Genomic DNA, 16,020 nt, shown 5'->3' on the forward strand with positions numbered 1-16,020 from the left:
CTCAGTGTATTTAGTGACGTTAAGTATCCAGCCTTCTGGCTTTCAACTGAAACTCTATTAGCTTGTTGCTCCTTTGCTCTTCAGAAAAGATGGGTACTCTCCTGTCTTCAGAAAGTATAATTTCATAAAAGCCAACATGGCAGTGATAAAACTTGTAATCGGGCTCCCAATACGTGTCGAGCTCCCTGGATTAGAAACCATCTTTGGCCCCTCCTGAAAATTTCAATCTCTGTTTGAAAGTCACCAGTTGCTTTCTTGCCTCTTCCAGTTCAGTGTCTGACACATGACTGATGACTCTCACTCCTTATCACCAACAGAAGGTGGCTTTCAAATGTCAGATGAGGATGATGAGGAAACTAACATTTATCAAGCCTTCATTGTATTCTGGGGCCAAGCAAGGCTATTTATGTATGTCTTCTCACATAATTTTTCAGTCCAGTCCTCCAAGACAAATATTTGTAATCGCCATTTGGCATAAGTAAAGATGGACGCTCAGAAAGGCCAAGTGGTTCTCTCCAGTTTACATAGCTCCTATACCTAGTCAGTGGAACCCAGATTCAAATCCACATTTTTTTTTTCTGTCTCCAAAGCCTCTGCCCTTATGCTGAGTTACTTCTGATCACTTTGATCCTGGTAATGGAAGACACCCAGATTATGCGCACAGAACTATCACTTGATTAGCCATTTCTGGGCCTAGGTTTTCCCCAGTTGTTATTCTACGTATGACCAAAGAGAGCCTCATATCAGATGGGCCTTTGCAACTTCTCACCAATATGGTATACCTGACTTGTCAGCACACACACACAACTCTCATCTTCTTTTTTTTATTTTTAGAGATTTTATTTATTCGTGAGAGATACTGAGAGAGAGAGAGAGAGAGAGAGAGAGAGAGAGGCAGAGACACAGGCAGAGGGAGAAGCAGGGCCCCTGCAAAGAGCCCAATGTGGGACTCAATCCTAGATCCCAGGGATCACACCCTGGGCCAAAGGCAGACACTCAAACCACTGAGCCACCCAGGTGTCCCAGAACTCTCATCTTCTCAAGACCCATTAGATATTTAGGAAAATGATGGGTGCTCTCCAAAGCATCTCTCATAAAAGCAAAACCTGAAAGTTCTGATTGGGCTCATGAGATTAGGCTAAAATTAGAGTAATCCAACTCACCAATCTAAGTAAATCATTCCAATCCAAATCTCATGTTTAAGACTGCACAGACCAAGGTATTTATGACACTGACTACATTGTATAATGCCAAGTGCCGTATCCTCAAAAGACTTCAAGGACTACCATCATATACTTACCTCTAGGCAAAAATCAAACTGGTCACAGGGAAATTTAAACTCATTTCTGCAAAGCTCTCCCCTTGCTTGTGACCTGCAAATTTCCAGTCCAGACCTCAAAGAACTCATTTTATGAGGAAAAAGATGCCTTTTTTTCCTCTGACTTCAACATTCACAGAGTTGTACTGTAGCTCAAAATAAAATTAGATTTTGGAAGGAAGTGAGTTTGAAATATTCTGAAGAAAAATCTTGGCAATAAGATTCCTATCATGTCACAGTCTTAAAGCCAGTGAATTTTCTCTGGAAGGCTGGCTAACAGTGATTTAAGAAAACACCACAAACACACTTTTTGAAACTGAAGGAGGCATTTGTGATCCAAAGTACCCTTGGTTAGTAAGTTGATTTATGAAAATAAGTGATGCAAGTTTCCTTAGTGCCAAGTGGCATTTTTTCTCTAACACTGTTAAAACGTAAAAACCAAAAGCAGCCAAATTAAGAGAACCCAAAGTCCATTGAATAGGCTGACCTCTAAAATCCAAGGTAAGAACTGTCACCATACAAAAAGTTTCCAAGCAAGAGTTCTTAAGTATCAACGCTGAATAAATGAGTGCTTCCAACAGATACATAAAGAAATAAGCACTATAGAGTAATGATTAAAACAGGATGACCAGATATTTACCATTTATCACAGTGTATCAACCTCTCATACAATGCTCTGAGATGGTATATAATGTGTGGTAATAGTTGTTCAATAAATGCTCCCAGTGTTACTATCACCACTACCATTAGCTTTAGAGGGGATGCCACTTTCTGCAAATACAAATGCCCTCAGGGAAGGTATTCAAATTATATACCAGTCTTTAAAAGTTTTTGTAAACAATATTATTTCTCTCCTAACAGATCAGTCACTCTGGAGGAACTATTTTTAATTGTGTTGGTGGAAGAAGAGAAAGTGATTTCAGAGTGAGGGAACAGTGGCCAGATGGGTTACAAGAGACCAAAGGCAGATTAGTACCTAATAGTAGTTAATAGGACACGTGAAGTGAGCAGCAATACAGAGAGAGGTAAAGATAATCTCTGAAACACATACAGAAAACAAGCCCAATCTCAGGGCTAGGTTATTTCTGAATACAAGTGATCTTTTTTAATCATTCCAAATTCCATGGAAAAGGGGTATTGTGATATGTTTATCTTTATGTAAGACATGGCACATTGGAAGGTTTTTGTAGACCTAGTAGAGTGTTTGAATTTCAGTTCAAAAAATTTCATTCCCAAAGAGGGTTGGCATAGCCGGGCTATAAGTAAATGGTCTATACGACTCTTACATATGAAATATAACCACTGACAAAGAAAAATACTTATGTACAAAAAAAAAAAAAAAAAAGGAAATGCACTAGCTCCAATAGAATTACTCACAGGGGAACAAGGGACTTTGCTGTATCAGCAAAGAATAAGGCTTCCCTGGATGAATCAATAAATGTTAGGTCCAGAAAGGAAGCGTAAGTTTCCCTGTTTTAAACAGTACAAAAGGCCAAGAAGCTTCAGAACTAAATAAACCAGTCCTGATCTTATAATAGCAAGACTGGACTAAAAGCAAGTCCAGTCCAAATCAAACATAATATTAAAACTGAAACAAATAACTGTTTCAACTGGATTTCAGGTTCTGAAAGGATAGCCATCACGTGCAACTACCAAGTGCTAATAAGCACTGTGACAGGCCTCTTGCCTGTTAGGACATTTAGTTCACATAGCAGCTGGCTGGCTCTCTACCTTGAAGAAAGCCATGGAATCACTAGGGGTGGGTTGGCGGGCAGGGAGTGTGGGCTGAGGTTGATTCCAAAGGGCAGTTTAGGGATCCCTGGGTGGCTCAGCGGTTTGGTACCTGCCTTTGGCCCAGGGTGTGATCCCAGAGTCTTGGGATTGAGTCCTGCATCGGGGTCCCTCCATGGAGCTTGCTTCTCCCTCTGCCTGTGTCTTTGCCTCTCTCTCTCTCTCTCTCTGTGTCTCTCATGAATAAATAAATAAAATCTTTTTTAAAAAAAGGGCAGTTTATATGCTCACTACTTTGGGCAACCACCTCTAAAAGCCAGAGATTTTAAAACAGATTGTAGTTCTTTGGTGATAAGTTATTATTACTGTAGCAAAGGTTTCCAACCCCCAGGACTCTAGCTAGGGAATTTTCCGACCATCTTGACTATGCATCCTCTCAATAAAAAATTTATGAATATTAACTGCTAGTATATGCCTATTTGTATGTTATGCACTTGAACTACTGGTCTAAAATATTCTAGTGATTATAAGGCATGCATGAATATATAAATTAGAAAACAGTTATATTTAAATAAAAATTCTACTGTTTTTATCTTTTAACCCAGTGGATCGGGTGGCACAGCACATTTAGAGACAATGGCATTTGGCCTTTCCCCTCAGACACTGGGCACTCTCCACTTTATGGATCTGCATGCCCACAGGAAGTAACAGAGAAGGCGGATAAGAGTAAACACTTGGCCTTTACAGCTGAGCCCACACCCAGTTTCTTGCAACATTCAAAACCTAGGAAAGACACAGCCACTTGCACGATTAGCGGCCAGCAGGCTCTCCTTCTCTTTAGGAGCAAGTGGTACAAATTGCTCCTGCAGAGACACGTGGAAAGGAAGAATAGGGCGATCTAGCCTCAAATTCAGCTTAACCACTAATCCCATCTCTTCCTCATCTAACCCACTTCAGTCAGAGGCAGTCCCAAGGTTAAAAATTGGCAAGAAGATCTGAACATATTGTTTTCCTTCCTTTGTCTTACGGTAGTTGTTCTGTGACATCCAGCAAGCCATCCACCCCCTGTGGGCCCCATTTTTCATGTGAACACTGGTGTTTGATTTGGGAATGACTAAAGATTCTTCTAGATACAAAATTCTGGAGTTCTAAAAGAAACTTCCAAAGAAGTTAATTTCTCTAAGCATTTTTGCTCTGTGGTCCAAATGCTGGATCTGATATAATGCCAGATGTGAATCATTAATTAAATGCACTGACTTAGAAAAACAGTAAGCATATGTTTGGTTGCATTTACCACTTCCCCCATTTCTCATCTAACAACAATACAACAGAAGATGGCTAATGAATTTGTAAGTGAACCAGACCAAAAAGATGAAGAACTGTCTCTTTTAAGGAACATTAGGGCTGACTCTAGGTAAGACACACACCTTCCTTTCTCTGCAAATACACACACATTCTCTCTCTCATGTAGACCTGCAAATGTGTAGGGAAATGAAATGATGCCCTAACCCTAATGAAAGCAGGCATCATAAATGTACCTCAAAGAGAACTGGATCCAGACCTTTGTTAAATATCATGGGGATGGTTAACTAGCTGTGAAGCACACAAAGTGCAATAGGATTATTTTACTTTTAAGCAGTTCTGGCAGACATGGGTTTAGAAATAAGCTCCCATTTGCTGGTCCCTGGCAGAGACCTGAACAGAGCACACAATGTTGAGGTTCCAGTCTCCACCACTAACGGGCAGTATGCGCATTTCCTCTAATAAGTAACCTGTGGGATTCTCCATGTCCTCAGCTGTAAGATGGGTATGGGGGGGGGGGGGGGGTGGCGGAGGGAGACCGAGTTCCTCATTTCTAACTGTGAAAACTGGAAAAATACAAAAACAAAAACAAAACATCCAGCAACAGATAAATGGATAAATATTCTACGGTACTCAAAAATCCATTTAAATTACCTTTACAGGGGAATCTCTGGGTGGCTCAGTGGTTTAGCACCAGTGATTGATCCTGGAGTCCTGGGTTCCAGTCCCACATCGGGCTCCCTGCATGCAGCCTGCTTCTCCCTCTGCCTATGTCTCTGTCTCTGTCTCTCTCTCTCTCTGTGTTTCTCATGAATAAATAAATAAAATCTTTAAAAAAAGATTACCTTTACAAAGCGTGGATAATACATACAAATTTTTGTTACCGTGTTAAATGAAAAAGAGAGGACAAAATAGAATATTACAGAGGCGAAGAGACTAAAAACAAGAAGCTGAAAGGCCAAGATCATGAGTTTTACATTCTTTCTACTATTGTTCTTTCTTTCTTTTTTGCCGGTGGCACTTTCTCTCCTGAGAAAGAACACATGCACGTTTACTGGGAGAACTACACTTAAGTGGTCTTGGATTCCCCAAACACAGCTGACTCTTATCTACATGCAAGACGGAAAGGCTTCTGTCAGAGAAGAACACTTCTATAACTGCTGTTTGCTCCTATTAGCTGGAAACGAGAGGGCTGTTCTCAACTCTACTGCCTCCTTTTATGAAAATGAAAACTTAGATCTCAAGGCATCAAGGCCGATTATATTCTTGCCATCTCCAACTCACTTGCCAAGCACCCCCCCACCATACCCCAAAGACTCCTGAGAGCAGCATAATTTGTGAAACTGAATACAGACATCAAAATGCAGTTGGGCAGGGAGTCTACAACCTGAGCCACATGGGATCCACGTGTGGTGGCTGAAAACCAATTTGAGTTAAAAGGGTATGTGTGCTGGGAGGGCAGTATGAATATTCTCAGAGAAAGTTTTAATAAAAACAGAGTTTCCATTTTTCTCCTGAAAGCCCTTTCTAAGGAAATAGAAAACTGAAAATGGTTCCTGCAGGGAAAGAGTATTCAGGGAAAGTTTTGATAGATTCAATGCCATTAAATGGTCATTTATTCCTCCATAATATGAACTTTCTTCAGGCGAAACACTCAGGTACTTCACAAATCTGAGATCACAGTTTAGCTTCCCCACTGTATGTTACAAGGAACCATTTATAAATTGCTCATTTCGGAGGATTTTAAAAGCTTCAATAAATCAAGGAAATCCACGTTTTCTGCTTAGTAACTGGGCTGATAGGTAGAATAAAAACTCTTGCTCAATAATCTGATGAATTCCAAGAGAAAAAAAAGACCACCTGGAAGCATCTTGTGTAAACAACAGCAAGTTTAAAAAAGGGAGGGAGAGCGCCTGGGTGGCTCAGTGGTTGAGCATCTGCCTTTGGCGCAGGTCGTGATCCCAGGGTCCTAAGACCAAGTCTCGCATCTGGCTCCCTGCAGGGAGCCTGCTTCTCCCCCTGCCTGTGCCTCTGCTTCTTTCTCTATGTATCTCATGAATAAATAATTAAAATCTTAAAAAAGAAAAAAAGAGCACCCAAATAACTACAGCTGGTAGAACCCAGATCGAATGTTTGAACTCAGCCTGGAGCTCCGCCCCAGAAAGTAAGTCCATGGTGTAGTCTCAGAAGAGTAGAATATTGCCTGATTCTACCCCCAGACACTTTATCCATTCCACATGGGACAGAGAGGTGTCTACAACATGGTTCCTGCCATCCAGGGGCTGGCAGTCCCAGGAAGTAACCAGAAAGCAAACTGGCAAACACAATCCAGCAATGCTAAACACTATTACGAATATGTCATGGGAGGCCAGGGAGGAGTGTGCTCAAGTTCAGAGCACAGTAACTAACTGGTCATTTATTCTTCCCAGTACTGGACACCCTGGAAAGCTGTCCTTGTGGTTATTTATAGTTTCTTGTGGAAAATCCTGCATATGGTGTAGCATGACTGTAACTGGGATGTGAATATCACTCATACTTGTTAGCTCTTTAAAGGAAGGGTAACAGGGAAGGAGGAGAGACTTGGGCAAATAAGAACCTGATCTGGGCTAAGAAGCTGGGTCCACGGGCGTTTGTACCAGCCTCTCCCACTTCTGCTGTTTGCTTAAAGTGCACTTGACTGACCCCAGAGAATGTTTTGTTTTATTTTGTTTCCATTTTCCTTTTGATCCCATGAAGATAGGTGTAGGAAAATAACGTCTCCCATTTCAGGGACAGGAACTCCCATAGACGAAGCCAGTTCTAACTCCCCCACAAAGTTGCATGAAGAGGCCTGAACACAACAACTTCAGTATCCAGTTTACCCAGGAAGGTTCAATTACCCATGAAATCAGAGTGGAAGTCTTCAGACTCAAAAACAGCATGTGATGCATGCACCCCCACCCCGCCAACTCCATTTCTAGGTTGGCTGGGGCAGGAGGGGGTGGGGGGGGAACAGAATAATCTTGGATCATAGAGAATTAAGAGAAGCTTGGTTTAGAAATTGGAAGCCAGAATGCCCGTGAGATTCCTGGCAGGGATGGGACAGAGCAGGCAGGGATAGAGCAAACTTGAGAGGGAAAGGGAAAAAAAGTATGGAAGGGGAGGGTGGAAGCCAAGTCAAATCTGGGCTATTGTGTCATTCTGTCCTATGTGACATGGGTCACAGAAGCCTGTCATAGACATATATTAACATGTTTTCTAAAAACACTGCAGATGAATTACTTTTGTATGGCAAGAACCAATGGGTGTCCCATTTAATGACAAGATAATGATGTTGCTCATAGAGCTGAAGACTTCTTATGTATCAGGCCTCATATACACTCATATTTAGTTCAGTTACTCTTTAAAAAGCCCTTGGGGATATAGACATTATTTCCATTTTACAGATGAGAAAACTGAGTTTCAAAGAGCTAATACAGCCAATATTTCTCCCTAAGTCAGTCTTACACCTAGGCCTGCATTTTGTATTTCTGGGCTAGAAGAAGGCAGGGAGCAACAGTGACTGGAGGGCATCCCCGAGTGCCTCTGACTACACTACTGACAAATGAAATCCTGATGATGTTCACCTTGCAATACAGCAGCAAAGAGCACTGACTTCTACTCTTCTACAAATGGCAACCCAGATGATCAACAAAGAACACATCTGCATGGATTAAAACCTGGCTTTCTTGGTCAGTGGCTGGCATCAGCTAACACCAGGGTTTGCCAGCCACGTTCCAGAAGGAGTGCTGCCTCCGTGTGCAATCTCTCTCAACACTTGCTCTACCTTTGCAATTAGTCCAAATTAATCAAAGCAAACCTAAGTGAATCAGCTGTGAAATTCCTGCTCTTCACAGTGGGCTGTGGGGTAGAAGAGCACACAGATGGAGTTTCCTTTTTAAATGAAATGTTTTGGCACTAGCCTCTGTCAAGAGTTTTCCCTTGTTTCCATCTGGCTTTAGTACTGGAACGCATACGTGAGAGAATGGAAAAAGAAAACTCTGTTGGCGTGCGAAACCACTAGAAAAGCTCAAGTGGTTGACAGCATATCCTCTAAGCCCTCAGAGATGAAAACGCTTTGCTCCAGGAATGCTGCTGCATTGTTTTTAAGGAAGGGGAGAGCTCTGCTTCTCAGACGGAGCCCTGTCCTGGAAAACAAATTGAAAAGTGTGCACATTTGGAGGGCGATGGGCCCAGACGTGTGTCCTGCCCCGTTGCTCCCCAGACGCCGGGCCCTGCCCGGTACACTTACTCGCTTGAGGCCTTGGCTACATCATCTCAAAGCAGCAGCCACGTCACAAGCCCGCTGTGCGGATTACATGAGGATTACCTGCTGAGGGCTTAGTTCTCCATTTTTGGAATGTCCTCTTCACAAGGCTTTAGGAGACACGAATATTATTACCATCAGTTTTCACAGGAAGGGCTCTAGAACCACCACGGAAGCTCTAAAAAAGGTTCAGACATCCACTTTTTTCTATTACATAACTGAACCAAACAAGTCCATACACGGCCGTGTTCCTGTCAGGAGCCTCTCAGAAATCCCCGGGAAGTGAATTTTCTCTAAGAGCCAAACACATCCACTATCATTCTAATATGCTTTCTTAACAGTCTGCTTGTTAGTGTACAGGACTGTCACCAGCCAGCCGAAACCCACCAAGGCTTAAACCTGTAGGAAAGCAGAGTAATGCCAAGACACGATTATCACTAAAGTTGTGTGAGGAGGTATAGAAACGAGGTTTGGTTTGGGAAGTTCTCTCCCATAAAATTCTTATGTGAGAGGGGATCATAGTGGCTAAGGGGATGCAGACCTACAATTAAAATACCTGGGTTCAAATCCCTGTTGGTAACTCATAAGCTGATGATCTTGGGCAAGAGAATTTACTCCAGTATGCTCAGTTTCTTCATTTACAAAGTGAAGACAGTACGGTTATCTACCTCCTAACACTTCTGTAAAGATAAAGAACCATGCCTGATATAGGAGTTCAACAAATATCATTACTACGAGTATTACAATCATTAATTGAAGGTGGGCTTGGTGCCAACCTAGCTGTATTGTGTACCAAATCAAGTGACAGTTGCATGGCAGGTGCTACGCTGAAGGTTATTTAGAGATGACACCTCGTGGCAGGATCTACTGGGCCACTAGATTTCGGAAAACCCTCTCTCTACTTTTAACTCCACCTAATCAAGGATTATTGTTATTACAAACATTTTAATCAAATGTGTCTATTTGATTAAATACAAAAAAGAGAGCCAAATTCTCAATATAAAGTATAACAGGATACTGTATTTTTTTTTTTAGGATACTGTATTTTTATAAAATAAAAGAAGATCTAGAAAGAATTATCATCAGGCAATAGAAATAACTTTTTATTGCACTGTCTTCTAGAGTGACTTAAAGTTTTATGGCTTGATTTATGTGCCAAATCTCTCTAATAAAGAGAGAAAAGAAAAAAAAATAAAGAGAGAAAAGGCTTACCCTTATACGCATTACAAATGTGGGGGAGTCTATTAGTTAATAATCTCAGAAATGATAACAAGATAGTGTAGGTCAAAACTGTTCAATGTCTTAGCAGTTTTGAAGGGCTAGGAAAGAATATACTCCTTAAAACATGGTCTTCTCTACACCACACCCCTCATGAACTAACTCAGAAGAAATGAGGTGTTACGGCAGTGCAAGCATGGCCAGTGAGGTGATAAGGACTGGCTGGATTTCCCAGTCTGTTACTCTCAAAATGGTGACTCTGATGTCATGACCTTTGATGAACATTGGTCCCTTCATCTGTGAAACGGTAGGACTCATACCACCTGATAGGAATTTTGTGAGAATAAACTGGAATTACAACAAATAATATAAGCAAAGACAAGTGATATTTTTTCTACATAATTTTCTGAAAGAGTCATAGCTTTAGTAATTATTACTACTTCTATAATAAACAATATATTATAGTTGTTTTGTATTTCTTCTTTCACTGTGAATACATTTGCATACCTCTTAGTTCAGTGTGGATTTTTTCATTTTCCTGGATAAAAACTATTGGAAAGTTAACTCACCATTCCTAAATAAACCATTACTGTCAAAGTTAAATTTCATTTGTCTTATATTTTTCCATTCACTCTTTGCTAGTATTTAGAGACCTTAAGATAAGATCCAGTCAAAATTAGAAAGTGGATTTAGAGAATTTCTTTCAAGGGGCACCTGGTGGCTCAGTTGATTAACTGTCCAACTCTTGATTTCAGCTCAGGTCATGATTTTAGGGGGTAGTGAGACTGAGCCCTGGGTTGGGCTCTGTCTTAGTGTGGAGTCTGGTTGAGATTCTCTCCCTCTCTCTCTCTCTGCCCCTCCCCCTAGTACTTTCTCTCTCTAAAATAAACAAACAAACAAATAAATAAATAAATCTTTAAACAAAAATTTCTCTCTATGCCAGATTGCTGACAACTAATTTTGCTTATCCCAACTCCAATGACAACCTATAAGGAATGGTCTCAAACTTTCATAAATGTCTTAAGTGTCCATTTGGATTATTAACAGCCTGAGCTTCTCCCTAAATGACATGTATGGAATGAGAAAAAGATTTGGCATAAAACTTCAAGGAGTTCGGAATCCTTGAACTCAGAACCCAAAGGAACCTCTAAATTTGTCAGGTGAATAAACTGAAGCCCAGAAAAATTCAGAGCTTTGACCATGGCCAGTCAACATGAAAGAGACTAAGAAGTATTTTTTGGATAGAATGGAGTACCAAGAATGTGTCGTTATGTCAAGCAGACCAAGACAACCACCCCCCAACATAGCAAAACTTCTCAACCCCAGCTTCAGCATCTTCAGCACAATACTTTCAAAATACGGTAAGTTTTACCACTACCCCTGGGGCTGTGGTAGTAGCACCTAGATCTGGATTTTGCAAAGTTTTTGAGGTGATTCTAAGGAACATCTAGGATTGGCAACCACTGAGATAAAGAGCAGTATTGTCAGGTTCTAGGCTCCCATCCCACATCACTACCTTCCATGGGGATCCATTTACATATACTATTTCATCAAAGACCATTCAGAGCTATTTTTTTTAAAGAAGAAAATTTTGCTCTCTAAAAAACTCAAATCATTTTCAAAGGATTAAAATTTTGATTCAACAAAATATGTAATCACAAAAATTAAAATTTCTTCATGTTCCTTTTTATGGGGATAGTAAGTAGTGAGTAACAGCCAAGGAAAGATTTGTACCCACTTATGGATATGAAGGCTAGCATTAGACATTGCATATACTGAATTAAAACATGATCAGGAAAATAGATTTTAAGCATGGAACTATGGAATATTCAGTAGGTAACTGGCCTTTAATCATAAGCTGATTTTCAACTTCTTAGTATGCTTTCAGTTTAGTTTTGTAGATCCAAGTATCATGGAAGGGGCATCCAGCTATGGAAATTATTGAGCTTGGGGCTCACTTTATACTTTGAATGAGTGAAGAGTTCCAAATTCCAAATTCTAAAGTATAATCAGGTACGTAGTCAGCCACAAATTTAGAGTATTTTCTATTTAAGCACAGTGGATAGTGTGTCCGTACTTGGCAATGTGCCAGGTGTTAGAAGGAACCCAGAAGGCACTGACCTTTACATCAGATAGATGCAAGCACAGGTTTACACAATACACACCTGCTTCTGAAGGCTCAACAAGGCCATCTAGGATAACTTTTCATTTGTACAAAGGAGAGAGTTAGTTTTTGTCCTCCTTAGAGAGCAGGCTAGAGATAAGGTCAATAAACGCTTATAATCATCCAACAACTGACTTTGTAAGAGTTGGTTTTTTTTTTTAATTGACTTGGCTGACATATTTACATATAATAAAATGTACCCATTTTTAGTGTGCAGTTTGAGTTGTGAAAAATGTCTATACCCAAGTAACCACCACCACTATCAGCCTATAGAACTCTTATACCATTGCAAAAAATTCCCTTATGCCCCTTTACAGTCAATTCCTAACCCCAAACCTGTCGACCACCAATAGGCTTTCTATCACTACAGCTTAAGTTCTGTTCATTCTAGAATTTCAATAAATAGAATCATATAGCATGTAATCTTTTCTGGGTTTTTTTTTTTCATAGAACGTAAGGCTTTTGAGTAATCCATGTTGCTGCATGCAGTGGCAATTCATTCCTTAGTATTCCACTGCATAAATAAAATATAGCTTGAAAATTCATGCACATGTAGATGGACATTTGAGATCTGATTATTGGTTATTATAAATAAGACTGTTATCATCCTCCATGTACATGTCTTTTTGTGGACATCTTTTTACTTCTCTCAGCTAAATGCCTAGGAATAGAGTCTCTGAGTCAGAAGTGTATGTTTGAATTTACAAAGAACTGCCAATGGTTGACCAAAGCAGTTGTATGATTTTTACATTCCCACCAGCAAAGTATGAGAACTCAAGTCGCTCCACAGGCTTGCTAACACTTGGTATCGTCAGCCTTTTTAATTTTAGCCACTGCCACAAAGAAAAAGTGGAAACCAGGCTTTAAGAATGCAAGTCAACCAAAGCACATTAGTCCTAAGCATTTGCACACCATTCAAGAAGCCATTTGGGAAGTCCAGTGAGAAACATTAAAATTCTATCTGGAGGCTCTGTAAATGAACTGGAGAGATTATTTTTCTCCTTACACAATCACAGCTACATAACCCAAGAAAGATCATATTATTTCTCCTGCTCTGGCATCTTTCTTGATTTCTCCAGAGGATATGCAATTCTCTCCAAAAATAATAATTCTTATGATCACAGGCCTCAACCTCAGATTTTAAATCCTGCCAGGCATTGGGTGGCGGGGGGCGGAGGTGGAATTCACACACAAAAAATGTCAGTAAGATATTGGATATATAAAATACCCATGATGTTTACATGCATATGTTGGTAAGCTTTTAAAGCTAGAATATTCTTCCTAAAATTTTTTTTTTAAACTCCTTATACTGTTTGAAAAACGGTTAAGTACTATTTGCAGACATTGCCCTAATTTGAACAAATTTTGCCTGTTCAAAATGGATAGCTGGTTTTCATCAACCAAACCACAAGAGTTGAAGAGCCTGGCCTCCCAGAGAGTGTAGGTGGTTCACAATAATAGCAGGAAGGACGCTGTCATTCCAGGGCTCTGCTTTCACTTCACAGCCTCCTATGTGAGTGGAGCTACAAAGAGGTCATCCTTATACTGAATAGGAGAAAAGGAGAAACTCAAAATCCAGTGTAGTCTTTTAATGAGGCTCCTGTTCCCTCTGTCAGGAATGCTCGTGGCACATGTACCATCTCTTTTCAGAACCAGGGAGGCTCTACTTTCCTTGTAGCTCTGGGTTCTTCCAGCCAGGCCAAATTCTCCTCATACATGCTATCCTATCACTGTATTTTTTTCCTTTTTGGCATTTCCACAGCTAATAATCATATTTATTTTAGTGACTAGTTGATTAATGTCTACTGCTCCTTGCCCATCCAAGTAAGCTTCATGAATTTTTCTCCTATCTGCCCCATACCTAGAGTGCTTAGCACATACAAAAGTACTTAATAAATATGAGTCCTTAATTACTTGTCCATTAAAACATTACTTTATCAAAGATGTGACCGATATGCCTCTAAGCTTCACATTAATCGGAAGATAAAGAGGCTGCTCCCTTCTCAATGAGAAGAAAACTGCAAAACACTTAGATGTCAAAGGTGGCCTGGCCTTCTCCTGCCTCAACTTCCATTAAACCATCTGCTTCAATGTCACATCTACTGGATCAACCTATCCTCTCAAAACTCAAATTCATGAAAAGGAGAAAGACTATCAGAATAAAATATTTTCCTCCATCAGAATGGAATTCTGAAAATGTAGTTCTCATAGTTTCAAACTTTAAACCTCAAGTCTTGGTAATCTGTAAGGGAAAGGCAGTGATTGGAGGAGTCCAGGTCAGGGTCTCCTATGGCAGGGGAAATGGGTCTGCTATTTCACTGAGATAGGCAGGCAGAGTCCCTCTCTCCCTACTGCAGACTTCACGATCAGAAACAGGCTGACAGGAGCATATGCCTCACATGCAAACAGAACTGCCATCTTTTTCAGTTAGAGGGATGTACCAGGCAAAACTCTAAGGACTTCTAGAACATCCACCTTTTCTTCAACTCCCCATCTTCAAGAAGTCTTGAGGAAACACAGATTGAATGAAAAGTAATAATATTAGAATCACTGTGTGTCCATACTCAGCTCATGTTCAGCTCAGCCCAAACAAAAAAATTTACTGTAATGCATTCTTTTCATTATTGGTGAAAGCAGAACTCTAGAATCAAAATTTAAGAACATGAAAATATTTCTAAGACCTGCATCTCATGAACAAAGTACTAGGAAGGTAATTAGGTAATTTCTTTCACTCAGTCATTAAATATTAACCGAGTCCCTACTATATGCTAAGCACTGCCCAGCACACTAAGGGAATGCAAATGTCCTCCAATAATCACCATATTTTACTAATCTATTCCTTATTGGAAATTCAGAAAAAAAGACCAATATTTCTTTTTTTTTAAGACCAATATTTCAAGGTCAATTCTCTCACACTCATTTATTTATTTATTTATTTTTTTATTATTATTATTTATTTATGATAGTCATACAGAGAGAGAGAGAGGCAGAGACACAGGCAGAGGGAGAAGCAGGCTCCACGCACCGGGAGCCCGACGTGGGATTCGATCCCGGGTCTCCAGGATCGTGCCCTGGGCCAAAGGCAGGCGCCAAACCGCTGCGCCACCCAGGGATCCCTCTCACACTCATTTAAATAAGAGCTTTATCCTAACAACTGAAAAGACGTTCTTACCAAAAGGTTATTATTATAAACTAAGAAATAGTCTTATCATTATCTGTACATATTCTTTTGTTTTGATCTTCACATATTCTTTCTGGAAAAAAACCTATCTACACAATGAAATGAATTCTGATAAATGATCAGAAGTTTATTTTTTTTAATCTAAAAATGGGTCGAAAAATAAAGTTTTATTCCCAAACCACAACTGAAGGAAATAAGAAAAGATGAATTAAGGTAAGCTTAATTCTTACATTGCCCAGTTACAAGAAATATTATCAGATTTGTTACAAATGCCCCAGGTATTCAGATTAGCATCACCACAACTCCATGGAAAACCTATCCAAATTTTATCTCAAAAACTAGGTATGGATCCACAGTAAATCCCACAGATCTACAATCACAAGCAGAAAGAGAAAAAATAATCCAACAAAATTCTAAGCTTAATAGAACAGATGCCTCTTTCTGACAAGGAACAGCTGTCAGGCAAAGCGATGATTTGGGAGCTGTGTCTACTTTCTCACATTCCATAAGGTGTCGATAGTTATCTTGAGACAAACTATTACTGATTACTGGTAACTGTTAAAGAAAAAGAAAGTCAGTGAAACTCAGGCTGCTAGTAATGACAATTACCAACTCTCAGGAATTATGCTAAAGCAAAAATCCTAAAGGAGAACCCAATTTCTGCCAATGTTTTAGTGAAGGAAAGCATGGATGAACAAATATGTCTGTCAAACCCTCAGCAGAAGCACTCGATGAACTGGAAAATACATTTAAAATTGAACTTCATTACTTTTCCCATAGAAAGCAACCTCAAAAGTAGAGGTGCCACCGGCAAATAAGGA

General features: G+C 40.0%; 1 protein-coding gene and 1 long non-coding RNA gene across 4 annotated transcripts in view; both read right to left on the bottom strand.

Moving 5' to 3' along the window:
• Nucleotides 1-5,070, bottom strand: part of LOC140599345 (uncharacterized) — a 43,086-nt gene extending 38,016 nt beyond the window's left edge. The window contains exon 1 of the long non-coding RNA XR_012002117.1: nucleotides 5,006-5,070. This is a non-coding gene — a long non-coding RNA (uncharacterized lncRNA). The remainder of the gene's footprint in view (nucleotides 1-5,005) is intronic.
• STXBP6 (syntaxin binding protein 6) overlaps nucleotides 1-16,020 on the bottom strand; it is a 239,256-nt gene that overhangs the window by 150,624 nt on the left and 72,612 nt on the right. The window lies entirely within an intron of this gene.

This window comes from Vulpes vulpes, chromosome 6 (assembly GCF_048418805.1).
Source record: "Vulpes vulpes isolate BD-2025 chromosome 6, VulVul3, whole genome shotgun sequence".
Lineage (NCBI taxonomy): Eukaryota > Metazoa > Chordata > Mammalia > Carnivora > Canidae > Vulpes > Vulpes vulpes.